A 16,108-nucleotide genomic window follows, 5' to 3' on the forward strand; every position below is an offset into this window, starting at 1 on the left:
CAATGAAAAAAAACTGAACAGAATTCTCTACGGCTGAATGTCCCAGAAACAGACGCTCTGGTTTTTATCTCTCACTCACACACAAGCATGCACCTACATGCACTCACACACGCACACACGCATGCACACGCGCACACGTGGACCAGCGTGACCACACACACACACACACAGACACACACACACACACACACACACACACACACACACACACACACACACACACACCTACACACACACACACACCTACACACACACCCACACATACACAAATACACACTCACACACACACTCACACACACCGTGTTCAATCATCTCCCTTGTCATCTAACTCTCTCTAATGGCCGTGACCTTCCCCGATGCCCCTTGACTCGTATCATCTCAGGGTGAGGATCAACCTGGACCTGACTTCTGACAACAACAAACATATTTCACCGTCCAACAAACTACACAAACCCTTTATGTCCTCAAGGCTGCACAAGTACAACATACTCACACAGTGAGTGGCAAGGACAACATAGAAAAGTTCTGGCATATTCGAAGGCAGTATCGCCTGGACAGTGGTGTTAAAATGCTGTTGAACAGGCAGCAGCTCACGGAGGGTTGTCTATAAAGGGATCTCTTTAACACACCCAATGCGTTAAGAAAGGATGTGCTTTCTTCAATCTCAAAAGTTGAGATTAGATTTGACCATCAGTAATGTGTAAATTAGAAGTAGGTAGGCTACATAAATGAGTGTCTGTATAAGATACTTATTGTACATAGTAGATAGTTGTAGTTGTAGATAGTTGACTATACTATGTAAATAAGTAGTATGAATATTTGACTGAAGTCAGTCACCAAGGCATATGCTAGGTGCCACACAGTCTACAAACTGCTCTTGTACCATTCTGCTGCAATGGCGTGGTTTTCTCCTCCTCCTTAAAATAGAACTCAATAATAAATACAGCATAATGGGAACAATCTGGATCTTGTAGATTAAATGATCACATGAGGGATCAGACGAGACGTTGGGGAAGGATTGTAGTAGTGCTGGGACCCGGTAGAACCCCCCCCCCAGAATGGATTTGGTTTTTTGAATCGGAATTGTGTTGAGTCAGATGTCAAATATTGATGCATGTCTCTGATATGTGTCTCTCAGGATGAACTTACGTGTAGCGAATAATGTAAGGCACACCGATGTTGTGCTGTGAATGCATGCTAAACACACTAAACCTCTGGGAGATCATAACAACAGGGTTTGAAAGGTACTCGGTTTTACGCATCCACATTCGCTCTTTTAAAAGTTGTGTAATTGCTCTCTTTCTTCTTTAGTCCTCCAGAAAGAGAAATAACAAACACAAACACATGAACACGTAGCCACAACACGATGTTCCAGTTGCTTTCCCTCTGTCTATCTAGGTCACTGTGTGTGTGTGTATGTGTGTGTGTGCGTGTGTGTGTGTTTGTGTGTGAAGTTGTGAGGTGCATAGAGATACTGTTACTGTTTCTAGAGAGCTGCTGTGGCTATTTATGTCTTTTCGACCTGCACTTACTTGCCCTCATGCTGCTTCTCAGCAATGTTATTGTTTGTTTTCTACTGATGTATCCTTAGCTCTGTTAAAAAATATGCAGGAATAGCTGTAACAAAAACACCGCTGTAGAAGAGTAAAGTAAAAGTTTGGTTTTGTTGGATTTCATTTGTTTGTTTGGTATTGAGATTAACTTGCAGTATCTGTGCAGTTAATCTCAATAACATTTAACCTTTAATAATGGAAGTCAATTTCAATTAAATACCTTTTGTATTTTGTCCCAAAACAAGTCACATTGCTGTTTTCAACAGTCATACATCACCTCACACATCGATATAATTTACTGCCTAAGTCACTCGTCTTACATACATACAGCACGGCTTGGAAACATAATGTCGGTTACTGTTTTTTCACACACCCACTGAAATACAGACCACAATGGATCACATTTGGTCCAATGAACCTTATCCACCTAGCGGCCATCTTGGTTCTACTGTTAGCGATGAGAACAACAAATATTATGGACCCAAGATGGTTGCTAGGTGAGTAAGTTCCATTGACCGAATACACATATCGAACTCTCTCTCTCTCTTACCCACATACAGAAGGTCATGCTCCTCCTGTTTGTCCACCAGAAAGCAAGGCATCATAGAGAGTGATTCCTAGCAGGGACGTCACTAGGATTTAGAGGCTGGGGGGGCTTAGCCCCTAGCAGTTTCCGTATGCAAAAAAATGTCATCACATCTTTAAAGTGGTTCATCATTTATCACAGTAGAGAGTACAGCAGAGCATCTATCAGGGCCTGTTTTCTGGCTCACTCTCTTTTCTTTACTTGCCTTAAGACCTCCTGATTCCCTCTTCTGAGTCTTCAGGGTGTCCTCCCCTTTTTAAAAATATAAATAAGCTAAACAAATGTAAGAGTTGCTATGATTTAAGTCTACATATTGGGGTGAGTTCAAGGAAAATAAGTTAGAAAATGTATCCATCAATGCGCTCTCAATTATAATCCAAATAAAGACAACTTCTAATTGTATTAGTATTTATTTCAACTCATATTCTGGCTTAATAAAGTGCAGGCATGTTACGATTTCCTTGACAAAAATGTAATGATAATAATTGTAGGGGGGCTTTTGAACATCTTGGGGGGATTTAGCCCCCCCCAAAACAAGCCTAACGACGTCCCTGATACCTAGCTAATTGTTATTCATGGTATTACATCAATCAAATCATGGTCGATAATGTAGCTTAGAAGATAACTTTTGTTTTTTTACTCCAGAAAGGACTTTGATAGAATGCGCACAGAAGGTCTTACTACAAGAGCCACCTGAGAAAATTGAAAACACACAAACTATTGGTTTATATCCATGACAGATCGATTCTTTGTGACTCATCGTATTTTCTTGTAACTGGTCTTATTTTGTTCTTTTAGATTGAACATTTGCAGATGCTAAAGGAGTAGAGGCCGCACGTTCCACAATAACTACTTTACCAGGAGGAACCCTTCCCGGAGAACAACACAGCCCAGCTTCGGACGAGGAGAAAGAGGTTGAGAACAAGAGGTGAGGCATCTGCTCTGGGTGAAAGCTCTTGTAACGTTTTATCAGGCTTTTTGTCTGGAATGGACCAGAGCCTTCCAGGTGCTTCGTCACACACTGAGAATAGAGAAGCACAGACTGTCCCTGGCCGGAGGTCTGTGGAGCACTGGAGACGGGAAAAAAAAGCACTCAGATAAGATTCAGGGTTCTGAAGAAAAGGGCCGCTGGAGGAGACACTCCTTGGGAAGCCAAAGGAGAAGCTGACCCTCGACGTAACCTCTGTGGAGGGGGAGTTGTCCCGCCGAGAGAAGCTGCCCAGAAGCCTAGCCCAGGCCCGGCTGCTGGGACGGTGACGTTGAATGAAGAGGTGGCTGACATGGCTGACGCAAGGACGGCACGCCAGATGGAGAGGAGGAGAAGGAAGTGGGCTCTAACGAGGTAGGACTTCCGGCTGGAAATGTCCGGAATGACAATGCTGGGAGAGGTCTGCTGGACAGAGACGAAAAGGAATGGAGGCGAAGAGAGTGGCGTTCCTCTACGAGGAAAATACCTCCAGGGAAAAAAGCCATACGGACAACAAAATAATAATGTCATGTCTGGCATACAGGACAGTCCTCTGAACGCCCGCTGACCAGACAGGGTCAGGCCCCTGGAGATGTACCCATGCTTATCTTGCCGTGGAACCGTCTGAGCTTCTCTGTTCTTCTCCTGTTTTTTTTCTCCCGTGGTTTCCTTCCCGTAGAGTAGACATACACTCTCATCTGTTCTCAGTGCTTCCACAAACCGCAGATACTGTCTGTCTACTAATTATATTTCCAGATGGTTAATTTCACTCGATTTAGCATTCAAAATAGATAGTGTACTGGCTACCCAAAATAAGGTATAATTAACAACAACACAACACATTCACAACAAATACACACACAAATCCAAATAGATGAGGCATGTCAGGCTGTCCTTTTACACACTGTGTGCGTGTGTGTGTGTGTGTGTGTGTGTGTGTGTGTGTGTGTGTGTGTGTGTGTGTGTGTGTGTGTGCGTTTGAGTTTTATTTCCGCATTTCAGTGTGTATAATTATCCTGCATATTTAACAGCTTGTTCACGTGCACACATTATCCTGAATTAGAGGTATACCCATAACAAGGTTCAACATTTTATAGAAGTGTTGCAACATTTCACTGGTCCCAGCCCAATAACGAGCGTGCGAGAATATAGCATAATCGAGTCGTGCAACATTTAGCCGCACGCTGCTCTGTATTAAGCAGCCTTACTGTGAACACCGTATTCATTTCAATCCACCGTTGGTGTTTAACTGGCCTTGATTTGCTGAGCACCAGCTCGAGCTGCTATTCAGCTGTATCTCTTTTAGCCATCATCAGAGCCCTGATATAAGCAGCCTGTGTACCTTTGAGTTGGAAGTCCCAGCGGAATAACAAAATATGGGTTACAATGTCACAATCTACCAGACCAGCCATTTTAAAACACCACACTGACTTGGTCTTAGTACAGTCTAAAGCAATTTTTCCCAACATCGGGGTCGGGCCTCCTCCTGGTTTGGCGGGATATTGGCTATTTGTAATTTGATATTTGGTTCCATTATGTTGGGTTACATTTTCATGTCCCTTATATATGAATAGACCGAACAACCTACTGATTTGTACGGGAACGATATGTGGGGGAAGAATAACAATGTAGACGTATTTAACAGTGGGAATATGAATTTGCAGTCTGTGATAGCTTTTGCTGCAAAAACACAGCTAAACACATTCAAATCACTGTCACACCCAGAAAAGCATGTCACTTGGTTGTTGTCTCTCCATCTCTATGATAATGAGGAGATTGGAAAAGATACTTTGGACTAAATTGGAATGTAGGCCATACAGTCGAACTTGAAAAAGCACAGCAAACAAACGGTAGTTGGCAGAGTGAAATAGGACGCAATGTCATGGCGAGAATAATGTGTTGTGTGAGGTAGAGGGGGGTACTTGGGAAAGAGAGAGAAAAGAGAGAAAACAGTGCCACCGGTAGGTCCTTATGGACAGTAAAGTCTGTCCGTATGCCTGTGATTTTAGACATGGACTAGCTTTTATTGGGCCCCTTTACACAAGTTATTATTCCTCCAATGTCCCGCAGTATGTACTCTATTTCTCCCTAACACACCCCACACACATACACACAAACACACACACACAGGTACAGCCTGAGTACACATTCAATGCATTCCAGTTGTGTGTGCGTGGGTGTTTGTGTATCTATGTATGTACTGGTATGTTCATATTGAATGCATCTATTATTCCCTCCCATGTCACCCACCAGACCAGATGCATTTGACCATGACGCGTTAACAATCCCCCCCTCAAAATAAGGGGGGGGGGGGGCTTCTTTTGTTCTCTTCCCGCTATCTCTCCTGTTCTCCTTCTTTCACTCCCAATCCTACCTGTCCGTCCATCTATTTGTCCTTCAGTATGTCTTTCTGCCTGCCTGCCTGCCTGCCTGTCTGTCTGTCTGCCTGCCTGCCTATCTGGCTGCAGATCCATTTCTCCAATACGAGGACCCAGAGAGAAGGACCCCCTCCTCATGGCGACCAGGGGTAGGATATGGAGGATAAAGGCCCTACTGTATAGCCTACAATACAGAGAGGATCCAATGATGATGTCAGCCTGTTATTGACTCTCTCCCAGGTCTGAATGACTGAGCAGGAGGAGGGAGGGAGGGAGGGAGGGAGGGAGGGAGGGAGGGAGGGAGGGAGGGAGGGAGGGAGGGCTGGAGAGGTGGTGGTGGTGGAGTGAGGTGGTGGAGTGAGGTGGTGGTGGGGGTTGGAGGAGTGGAATCTATCTATTGCAGTTGGTGTTGTGACCAGCCAGGCAAAAATGATGGTGTGTGTGTGTATGTGTGTGTGTGTGTGTGTGTGTGTGTGTGTGTGTGTGTGTGTGTGTGTGTGTGTGTGTGTGTGTGTGTGTGTGTGTGTTCGTGTGTGTGTGTGTGTGTGTGTGTGTGTGTGTGTGTGTGTGTGTGTGTGTGTGTGTGTGTGTGTGTGTGTGTCTCGGAGTGAGTGTGTGTATGTGTGTGTGAGTGTGAGTGTGTGTGTGGTTTAGTGGGGGATGGGTTGAATCCTGCAGTCTCTACTTCCGCAGACATAATCTGTCCCGGCCGCTGCGCAGCTCTTAAATAGTTTACAATAATCTCTCTCTCTCTCTCTCTCTCTCTCTCTCTCTCTCTCTCTCTCTCTCTCTCTCTCTCTCTCTCTCTCTCTCTCTCTCTCTCTCTCTCTCTCTCTCTCTCTTTCTCTCTCTCTCTCTCTCTGACTCTCTCTCTCTCTCTCTCTCTCTGCCACTCTCTCTTCTTCTCCTTCCAATCGTTCTCCTTGTTCCCTCGTGTTGAAAATGGATGACTGCATTCTGTGCGAGGCGGGCAGATGTAGAGGTGGGCATTCAGGGAAAGAGAATCAAATAAAAGAGAGAGCGGAGCTCTGATTACAAGTGACCTAAAAATGAATGACACTTTTGATGAATCCCCCACACAGGCACACAGATACATATACACACACACACACGCACGCACGCACGCACGCACACACACACACACACACACACACACACACACACACACACACACACACACACACACACACACACACACACACACACACACACACACACACACACACACACACACACACACACACACACACACTTAAACACTACCATTGCTTAACGCTGAGGGTGTTGTAGTAAACACGTGTTTGTGGTCTTACTTGTTATTCTTGCCGGCTTCAGGATAAGAGTATGCATTGATTGAGTCATCTATCTCTCTATGCACCCTCCGTCCTCCTAGGGCCCCCCCCCCCTCCACCCCCAGAGCACCCCCTTCCACCCATTTATGGAGGGACCAATTAGAGCCTCATTGAGGGAACACAATCATAATCTGTCTTGACTCGCATGCAACCGGCGTATGTGCTTATGTGAGTGTGTGTGTGTGGGTCTGAAAAGAAAAAAAAATGTTTACAAATTATGCAATGAGTTCTAAAGGACAGGCCTCTCTCTCGTTCTCGCTCTCTCTCGTTCTCGCTCTCGCTCTCTCTCGCTCTCTCTCTCTCTCTCTCTCTCTCTCTCTCTCTCTCTCTCTCTCTCTCTCTCTCTCTCTCTCTCTCTCTCTCTCTCTCACTTCCCCCTTCTACGTCTGCTTCTCTTCCCTCACACACTTGGCCGAGAGGCCGGCTTCTGTAGTTCTGATGACTCACTGCTCGCAGAGGGGAAGGGAAGAGCGATACAAGGGGAAGGGGAAAACCACTGGGAGCACATAAGACAAAGGAAGGCAAGAAAGGAAGACATTGTACTATGCGTAGGTTATGTTTTTTCTCAAAACAGAAACATAATAAATGGATTTCATGAATAAATACATGGAATTTAAGGAAATACCAAAACTACTTGTAATACATTTAGTGAAATCATTAACTTTGATTAAAATTTTGGTTCAGATCTACAGTATGTATTACACAATCATACCTAGCCATTGTGCTTTGGGCTACCTCACAAGATTGCAGCTTTGAAGCTGTTAGTGTGTCACACACCAAGGTCTTTAACCAGGTTATCTCACCTAAATCATGGAGCCCCTCTTGTGGCTCTGTATTTTGGTCTCTCCGGCCCATCTCTGTGCGTGGTAAGTGAGCAGAGGATGGCTGCATCAATGTGGAACCCACCAGTAGACACACACCTGATCACACTCACAGACACACACACACACACACACACGAGCATGCACGTACACGCACACACACACACACACATATATACATAAACACACGCACACAAACACATCAGCACAGACACATTAGCACATACATAGACAGACACACACACAGACATAGACACACACACACAGACCCACACAGTATTACATTATACTGTCTCACTCTCTCTCACACTCTCACAAATTTCATCTCTCTTTGTGTCGCAGACAAAGATGCATGTTCTCCATCTATCCAAGCTGAATTATTTAATGGCTCATCCTTGCAGCCCTCTATGCTATTCCGGTACACGCAGCGAGTGTTAAATTATAGCTCTCGCCTGGTTCACGCATTGAGCCATATGAAGATATAACATGGCGTCATGCTTTGTTAGGCCAGCAGCCCATTGACAACGTGCTAAACAGGCTGAATTTGGAGCATTACAGTAGGTTTTAATTATCTTGGACTCCCGCATAATGTTGTGTTTTCGAGGACTAAATACTTTTGCATAGAATATCCTTTGTTTTAATGATTGAATGGCATTTTATGTTGTATAAACTATATGTTTGTCGGATTGTCTATCCATGGCACTTTGTCCCAGAGGACAATTTTCTGACAGAATCAGACACACAATCTCTATGGTATCTAAACAGAGCACTTTGATCAATACAATTCAAATGTTTCAAGAAAGGTTTCAACATGATTGCATTTTTAATGAATATTTTGCATGGGGTTTGTTATTCTGCCGTTACTATTTTAACATTCCTTGTGGATCACAAATCCAAGAAGCCCATACAGGAACAGGCGTGGTGACGTGGTGTGGTTTTCGTGCTGCCCGGCCGTGGGGGGGACCTGAAATAGACAACAGGCAAGATAACATGAGAGGACTCGCAGTTGAAAGGAAACGCCACGTCCTGTTTTGCACTTTGGAGGGGGCGGAGGGGTGGAATAGAGCAGGAGGCGCAGCCAAGAGCAGTTGAGCAACAGAGAGAGGGGGAGAGCGGGGGAGAATCTAACTGGAACTAAATACTAAGAGGGGGAGGGTGGGGGAGGGGCAGAATACACGGCTAAAAGGAAGTGGGTGTATGGAAACTGGAGGAAGCATGTGTAAGGTGTGTGTGTGTGTGTGTGTGTGTGTGTGTGTGTGTGTGTGTGTGTGTGTGTGTGTGTGTGTGTGTGTGTGTGTGTGTGTGTGTGTGTGTGTGTGTGTGTGTGTGTGTGTGAGTGTGTGGGGGTGTTGGGGGGAGGTGCATGTGGGGGATCAATGAGGGGGAGGGTTGCTTATCGGGGGGTCAACAAAGAAAGGTCAGAGATGTGGCAAGAATAGGGGATAGGGAGAAAAATAGTAAGTAAGAAAATGTGTGTGTGTGCAGTAGTAGGTGTAGGCCCACTGTTTTGCTGTAAGGGTTGGACTCCATTTTGCTCTCGTCATTAACAAGAATAAGACTTTTATAATGTAACCTAGGAACATTCTTGCTCTGCACTAATGCACCTCTCTGTTCCAGTGTTCGAGCAATAAAAGCTGTTCTTAGACACTTTCTCCGCCCACTCCCCCACCACCACCACACACACACACACACACACACACACACACACACACACACACACACACACACACATACTCCATGTCAGCCTGTGTCACTCTCTGGTTTATCCTGTATGCCATGGCTTTGTCAGGTGCACTGCAGACTATACCACAAACATGGCTGTCACAGCCAGTTCTTCTGCAATCCTTGAAGTTAGCACTCGAAGCCAAAGCCTTCCAAAGCAGACATCGCATACAGAAGAGCACGAGACGCTCTCAAACGCTACTTCTGTATGCTCTTTCGAAATGCCACTCATGTTTGTGTGTGGTGATGATTGCCCCTCTCACTTGAAAAAAACTATTTTTATGAATTATGAGAATTAAACTTCTCGTTGACATTGTCTCCTTGGGCAATTCAGGAGTACTGTGCTTTGCTGTAAAAGGTCATTATGTAACATCCTATATTATGTCCTAATGAAGTATTCATATTAAAAGCCTGGCCTAAAAGGCTCAGCCAATCAGTAGTAGCTTAGATGGAAGGGACTTAAATATATGACATTGTGCGTTTATTGGCCCCTTAGAAAGAAACCTAAGTAAACCTTTTGAATAATGACGTGAAGTGAACTTGCCCAGTTGGGAGTGTGTTAGTTCTTGTAGGTCATTGGGGTTTATCCATGAGTGACATTCCTTCAAGTGTTACCAAACCAGACATATCTCCATTGTGCTCACTTGTAAAAATAATCACACAAAGAGGAAACACTCAAACCAAAGGGACAGGTCTTAATCTAGGTCTAGGAAGTTGGTATGGTTTTAAACGTCGACTCACTGAACATCGTATATACATAGTAGTATGTTTACACACTCCAACAATGATTGGAATGATCCTTGTAAAAATAGATTCAGCTTTTATCCCTTAAAGGCAATGCAGAGCGGCTCTCCCAGTCATAAAACAGTAGAAGAGGGCGGGACAACATGTGGGCGGGATTAAGTAAATCAGGATTTCATTGGTGCTGGGAGTCCAGGAGGATGTTATGTCACTGCCATCTGCTTACTTTCAAATCGGAGCAGGCCTCAACAGAGTTATGATTGGTTGGTATGTAATTCCTGCCCGTTGGGAGGAATTTAAGATTTTAGAAGCAATTATTCTGGAGAATTATATACTGTAGGAATAAAACAATCTAGTTTGCTTTTTTGTAACAGATTCACAATATTTATAATATATTCATAATATAAATTGTATTGATTTCACAAAATCACAATACAGATAGTGATGGTTTTGACATGATTGTATATTCATCCAAGCTGTGTAACATACGATTCTTCTTCGTGATCCTTTTTTAATGAGGGAATGTGTTGTGATTTGGTTGTGAATCATTTTTTTTTATGCCTGAGGTCAACCCTCATTATGAGCAGATAATGAGAAATAATAATGAAAGCAAACCCCCCAAAAAACAAAACAGTAAAATGTCAAAATTACACAAAAAGAATTGGCAAAATAGTAGTAGCTAAAGGTATTTGAGTGAGATACAACATAACAGAATTAGTCAAAGTGAATAGATTGCCATTAGTACAGTTATAACACACACACACACACACACACACACACACACACACACACACACACACACACACACACACACACACACACACACACACACACACACACACACCTGGCACCACTACTCTGCTTTGTTTGCTGTTGCCATAAAAACATGCAACAATAAAACGTATTTACAAAATATCGATGGAGAATCAATGGAAAATGCAGAATTGCAATAAATAATTTAAATGTGGGCAATAATTACAATGTGGGCAGTTTTTTCAAGCGATACAGTCTACCAGAGCCGTTCTCTTTTTTCATACTGCGACACCCATTTGATGTTTATGTGACTAGTGTCTTTCCCTTAGCTATGAGAGCTGCAGCGAGAATTGCCCAGGCCTACCTCATTTTCGCCTGGCGGGTCAGCTCCTCTGTGTTTCAGTCTGAAGCCGTTGGCTGCTAGTGAACCGTTTGGCTCTTTCTCTACTAGCGAGCAACCTTACAATCTATCCCAACTGTGCATCTACTTCCATTTTAACGGGATTTACTCAATTATAGGCCGGCGTTTTCAAAACACAGTGTTAACTTGGGAGTTAACGCAGTAGATCGCGGGGTCAGCGGGCCATTATAACGTATTTTTGAGGTTAAATTGACTGGTGGAAAACAACGGTGGAGGAGATTCCATATTAGGAGCACACAAGAGAAGGCAGCCCTTGTGTGATTTGGAACCTCCGGTAAGTGTTTTTTTATATTTCTACATTGTTATCGCGATTATAAATAGTACTACCTGTTACAGTAATTACAGATTACTTCATATTGATAATGTAGGCCGGCTGATTGGCTGTTTTGGACGTTTATTTTGATGTTTTCTCTTGTGGTGGGGGATGGGCAACCTCAGCGCGCGAGTGCGCGCGCACAGTGCGTGGATGCCTGTATGCGCGTGGCAGTTAGTATGTGTGTTTGCGAGCGTGTTCTTTTTCAAAACTTTTTTGTTAGTTGACAAATGGATATATTTTTTTTTTGTTGAAATAAATCATACTTGTATGATAAGTTCAACTGTAACCCATAACATGCTAGGGACAACATATCCCCTGAAATATTAGTCAAACAATCTCGTAACTTATTTGAGCTATTTCTTCAGTCTTTGCCAATTTTCCGTGGTGATTGACCCCCCCATCAAAATGTAGCTAAATAAAATACTCGTGTATCACAACATGAATCAAAGCTTACAAGTGTGCCATGCAACTGGCGTTTCAAATCCATGGTCGTGGGGGAGGGGCAGTCTGCAATCACACGAGCGCGCGTGCACGGACGACTCACTTGCCAACCTTGTAAATCAACTCATTGACATAATGTTCTAGTCGGGAGATACTAAATACACCAGCTGGACGTGCATGGCTTTTGTAAACACCCTTAACCCTTCCCTCCACCCACCCCTTTCCAATTGTATACCCCCAGATTGCAAGATATTTTCTAGGTGTACGTCCAATTTAAGAATTTCCAACTTTGACACTGACCTAATTATTTCAAACCTAATCAAACTGTAGTATCTCTACGAGTATAACCTCATGTTTATCACCACACCTAAAATTGACAATCTATAATCATGAAAGTAACTTGTAAAACTTAAGCAAATCCATCGTACACAGTCCAGCATCACGTCACATGTGTGTAGTTACTTGTTTGACATGTTTTCTGGACTTCTCGCAGAGAAGAATTATAATGGATTATTACAACAGAAAGACTTGAATTAATACTTAAGAAAGCTTGATTTTACTTTTAAGATGTATGATTTTAGGTTTTTAAAGGATTTTACACAAATTATATTTTCTATTAAACAGACTTGGTAAGTAGCCTTTTCTAGCTGTGGCCTTACATTCACACAAGCCATCAATGAAACTGATATCATGGTTGTTGTGATGTACAACATTTCGAGTGCCCCTAGGTTCTCAATATACAACATAGCAGGATGATGGATACATGTATTCCTTTTTTCCATTCATACTTTTTGTGTCATGTCTGTTATTTCTGGCAATGGATGCACTTCAGAGCAAGGCTGTTTTGCGTTGCTTTTACAGATGCCATTTTAATCTAGGTCATGATGCCTACTAGGGATGTGTGCACTGCTCGTTTTTCACATGGTAGAATGAAATATCAACCTGGTGACATTTTAAGAAGTTGAAATTGATAATGGGCAAAACATTCTATCCACCAAAGCATTATTAGTATTATCCCTATAGGCATCATCAATAAAGAGCGTACATATCAAAAGCATCCTCCAGTCCACCATGCTTTGCACTAGGGCTTGTAGAAGGGCGTTTGAAGTCTTTGTGAGTAAATGTTTCCCAGCTCATCGTGTTTGTAGTAGTGTGGCATGGAACTGCGTATTTTAAGTGGCTGTCATCCTCCAGCTGTCCAGGTCCCTCCATTTACCTCCAATATGGAGCGCCAGTCTCATGCAGTCCTACCAGCATGCAATATTATTGGCTCTGCAAAACATTAGAAATGTGTTTATATGTTGTCTGGCCAGTAATGGAATAATATTATAAATGAATGCTATGTAATTATTAAAAACCGTTTTAGCTTAGCAAGCAAGCTAGTAATCCTGGACATACGGCTGCCTCTCAAACCCCTTATTTCGTATCTGTTCAGTCAATCACTCAATCCCTTAAATTTAATAATAGAAAATATTTCACAATTTATGCACAATAGGGCTAAACAGAACTTGGAATATGCATAGACACACGTAATACGTTTTTTAGGGATAATCAGTTTATGAAAACAATGTGATTTGATGGGTATTAGGAAGACTCATCAGCTCACTGCTGGAGCACAGACGTGTGTTTTAGCAACCTGGGTTTTATTCATGTTTACTTGCGGTTGTATTTTTATATAGAAGCTCACAGATACAAAACGTTGAGGAACCTGGCCTCAAATCTTTTCCTGGTCGGTCCTATTGGACACCCCTCCCAGCTACCTCATTTGTAGGAGTTTCCTCTCTTGGGGAGTGCCCTATCCAAAAGTGTCAGTAAAGATACTACGCAGGGATGGCTCCAACTGATTCATGTTATTGCTAGGCAACAACCAACGACAAACCCAGTAGCAAACAGACTTTGCCAAGATATTCCTTGATTTAAAGATTATGTTTAGATTATTGCGAAGATCTAGTGCACTGGTGCGCACTCTAGCTGGAGTGCACCAGTCTGGGGCCGTTTTTCGTTGTTCAAATACATCATTATCTGTAAGTATGTTAAAGTTGGTGCTCTGAGCGAAAGAAAACTTAAATATCGAGCCACACAAAGCTTTCGTTGATAAGAAAGATTTGCTTGATGTGTTTGGTCAAAGCCTGCCGATAAGGCACCTTGGTGAACTTGAACACTTAAACTGAGAGGCTGCTGCATTAGCAATTTGGTAGAGCATGGTTGTAGAATTGTGAAGGCAAAGATGTACCATCTGGGCTTCCTCATTTGGAGATTGAAGAAGCTGATAGAAAACTGTTGCATATTAGTTGCCACGAAAATGGAAATTCCGGTGCTTGCTAATGGTAGGAAACTAGGAATTGGGATTTTGGAGTGAATCTCGAATATGTTACAGGATCTTAGTTGGGCGTTTCTATTGCTTTTTAGGGGGAAAAAAATTCCGTTGGAGGTTGTCATGTTATTTCTTCTGCTTTTTGACTTAAATATGTGTCTATTTTTTTCCCCACACGCTCCATTCTCCGTTAAAAATGCACTGCCGAAGTCTAACATCTAAATACACCACCAATTGTGTTTCACTGAAGCCTCCCGGCATGCTTATCCTAAAGGCAATACACCAGTATCACAAAGTTTATCCCCAGTGCTTGACATGGCGCTGGTTTTGCTTGGAAACCCTCACTGGTGTGTTGTCATGGTACATAGTCCAATTCCGAGAGACAATTAATTAGATCTGCGAACTACAAAGTTCTCATGGTGTTTCTCTGTTTCGATAGTCTTTCCTTCCCACCAATTTTATTGAACGTGGAGCGTGCAGACACCAGAAAACGTCCAGTCACTGATTAGATAGCAGGGTAAAGTTATCGACACAAAACACATCGATCATCATCGGGCCTCATTGAATCAGTGAGAGACGGCGAGCGAGAAAATGCGGGCTATTACAGTTATGTAAGCGGTGCTCGCCAGTGCTGTGCGATTGGACGCGTGGGGGGAGGGATGTGAGGGGACGGAGGCGGTGTTCACAAGGCAGAGGAGGGAAAGGCCAGGCGAGTGGAGTCCTATTGAAATTCCGTATGTGAATGAGTCAGTGGGCCCTGACGTAGCCACGCTCCCGCAAGTGTAGAGGGGAAGGGAAATGTCTGAGGCAGAAAATGGAGTGGTTGCTGAAGGTTGGGGGGGGGGGTACTGTAGTGGTTAACGTATGCGGTAGAGGATCGTTCGGATGCTGTTCCGGAAGATGAGTGTTCCGACTCCAAGGCCCTCATTTTCCAACCAATTCTGTGTCATTCATTCACGGCCTGTCACCACTTAGGACTTGGGCCTCATCTGAGAAACTGGCGCACATAGGATTTTTGGGTACGGCTTTTTGACACTGCGCGCCGTACCTTTGGCTCGTAGTGCTGGGCTGGCACGGATCCGCTCTTTGTCTAATCAGTTACATGCTCTGTCTGACAGCTAGCGGACTCCTTTGACACAGTTTCCCTGCTCCCTCCCAACCTTTTTGCCGCGGTAGCTCATCGGTCACTGCTTCACACTTGTCCAATCTCTGGTTACATCTCTGGCCAGCGGAAGGCAGGGGGTGGGGGCCGGTTCCACAGCGAGCACCGTCGAGTAATGGTGGAGAGGAAGTAAGGCCGGCTACCAGTCAAGACGCTGGTTGTCTTACACACTCAGTTATGTAATAATCATTGTTCCTTAAAATGGTGCATATTTCAATTCCTTTAATGAATCTTAATTGGATACTCAAACAATATTTCATTTTTATTTCATTATTATATATCATAATACCATCAACAAATTACCTTGTGACATAACAGAACCTTCCTAAACCTGCTTTCATAAATAGTACAAGGAAGATCAATCACCGAACAGGCCTCTCTTTTAGTTTTTGGTTTCTGTTTATACATGCAGAAATATTCAGTCTAGGATCCAGAGTCCTGAGTTGGCATTAACTGAAAACCGCAGCCACGTGATGTGTGGGCCGCGACCCACAGGGGTCAAGTTCGTCCTAGTGAAAGAATGGTGCAGCCTTGGCTTTCCCCTCCCCCCCACCATGCTTTGATCTTTACTAGCCTCGCGA

General features: G+C 43.6%; 1 protein-coding gene and 1 long non-coding RNA gene across 3 annotated transcripts in view; one reads left to right on the forward strand and one right to left on the reverse strand.

Moving 5' to 3' along the window:
- Positions 1-8,456: 8,456 nt before the first annotated feature.
- Positions 8,457-10,288, reverse strand: LOC132469938 (uncharacterized). The gene is made up of 2 exons (XR_009528524.1): positions 10,121-10,288; positions 8,457-8,621 (listed from the first exon to the last, which is right to left on the reverse strand). It is a non-coding gene; the product is annotated as an uncharacterized LOC132469938 (long non-coding RNA).
- A 912-nt stretch (positions 10,289-11,200) lies between these two features.
- The window catches only part of tbl1xr1a (TBL1X/Y related 1a), a 32,305-nt gene continuing 27,397 nt past the window's right edge, over positions 11,201-16,108 (forward strand). The window contains exon 1 of one of the 2 annotated variants that reach the window (XM_060067591.1): positions 11,201-11,568. The gene's annotated coding sequence lies outside the window, so the exon portion shown is untranslated. The remainder of the gene's footprint in view (positions 11,569-16,108) is intronic. The other variant, XM_060067590.1, reaches the window with a different exon arrangement.

The sequence above is a fragment of the Gadus macrocephalus genome, chromosome 12 (assembly GCF_031168955.1).
Source record: "Gadus macrocephalus chromosome 12, ASM3116895v1".
Classification (NCBI taxonomy): domain Eukaryota; kingdom Metazoa; phylum Chordata; class Actinopteri; order Gadiformes; family Gadidae; genus Gadus; species Gadus macrocephalus.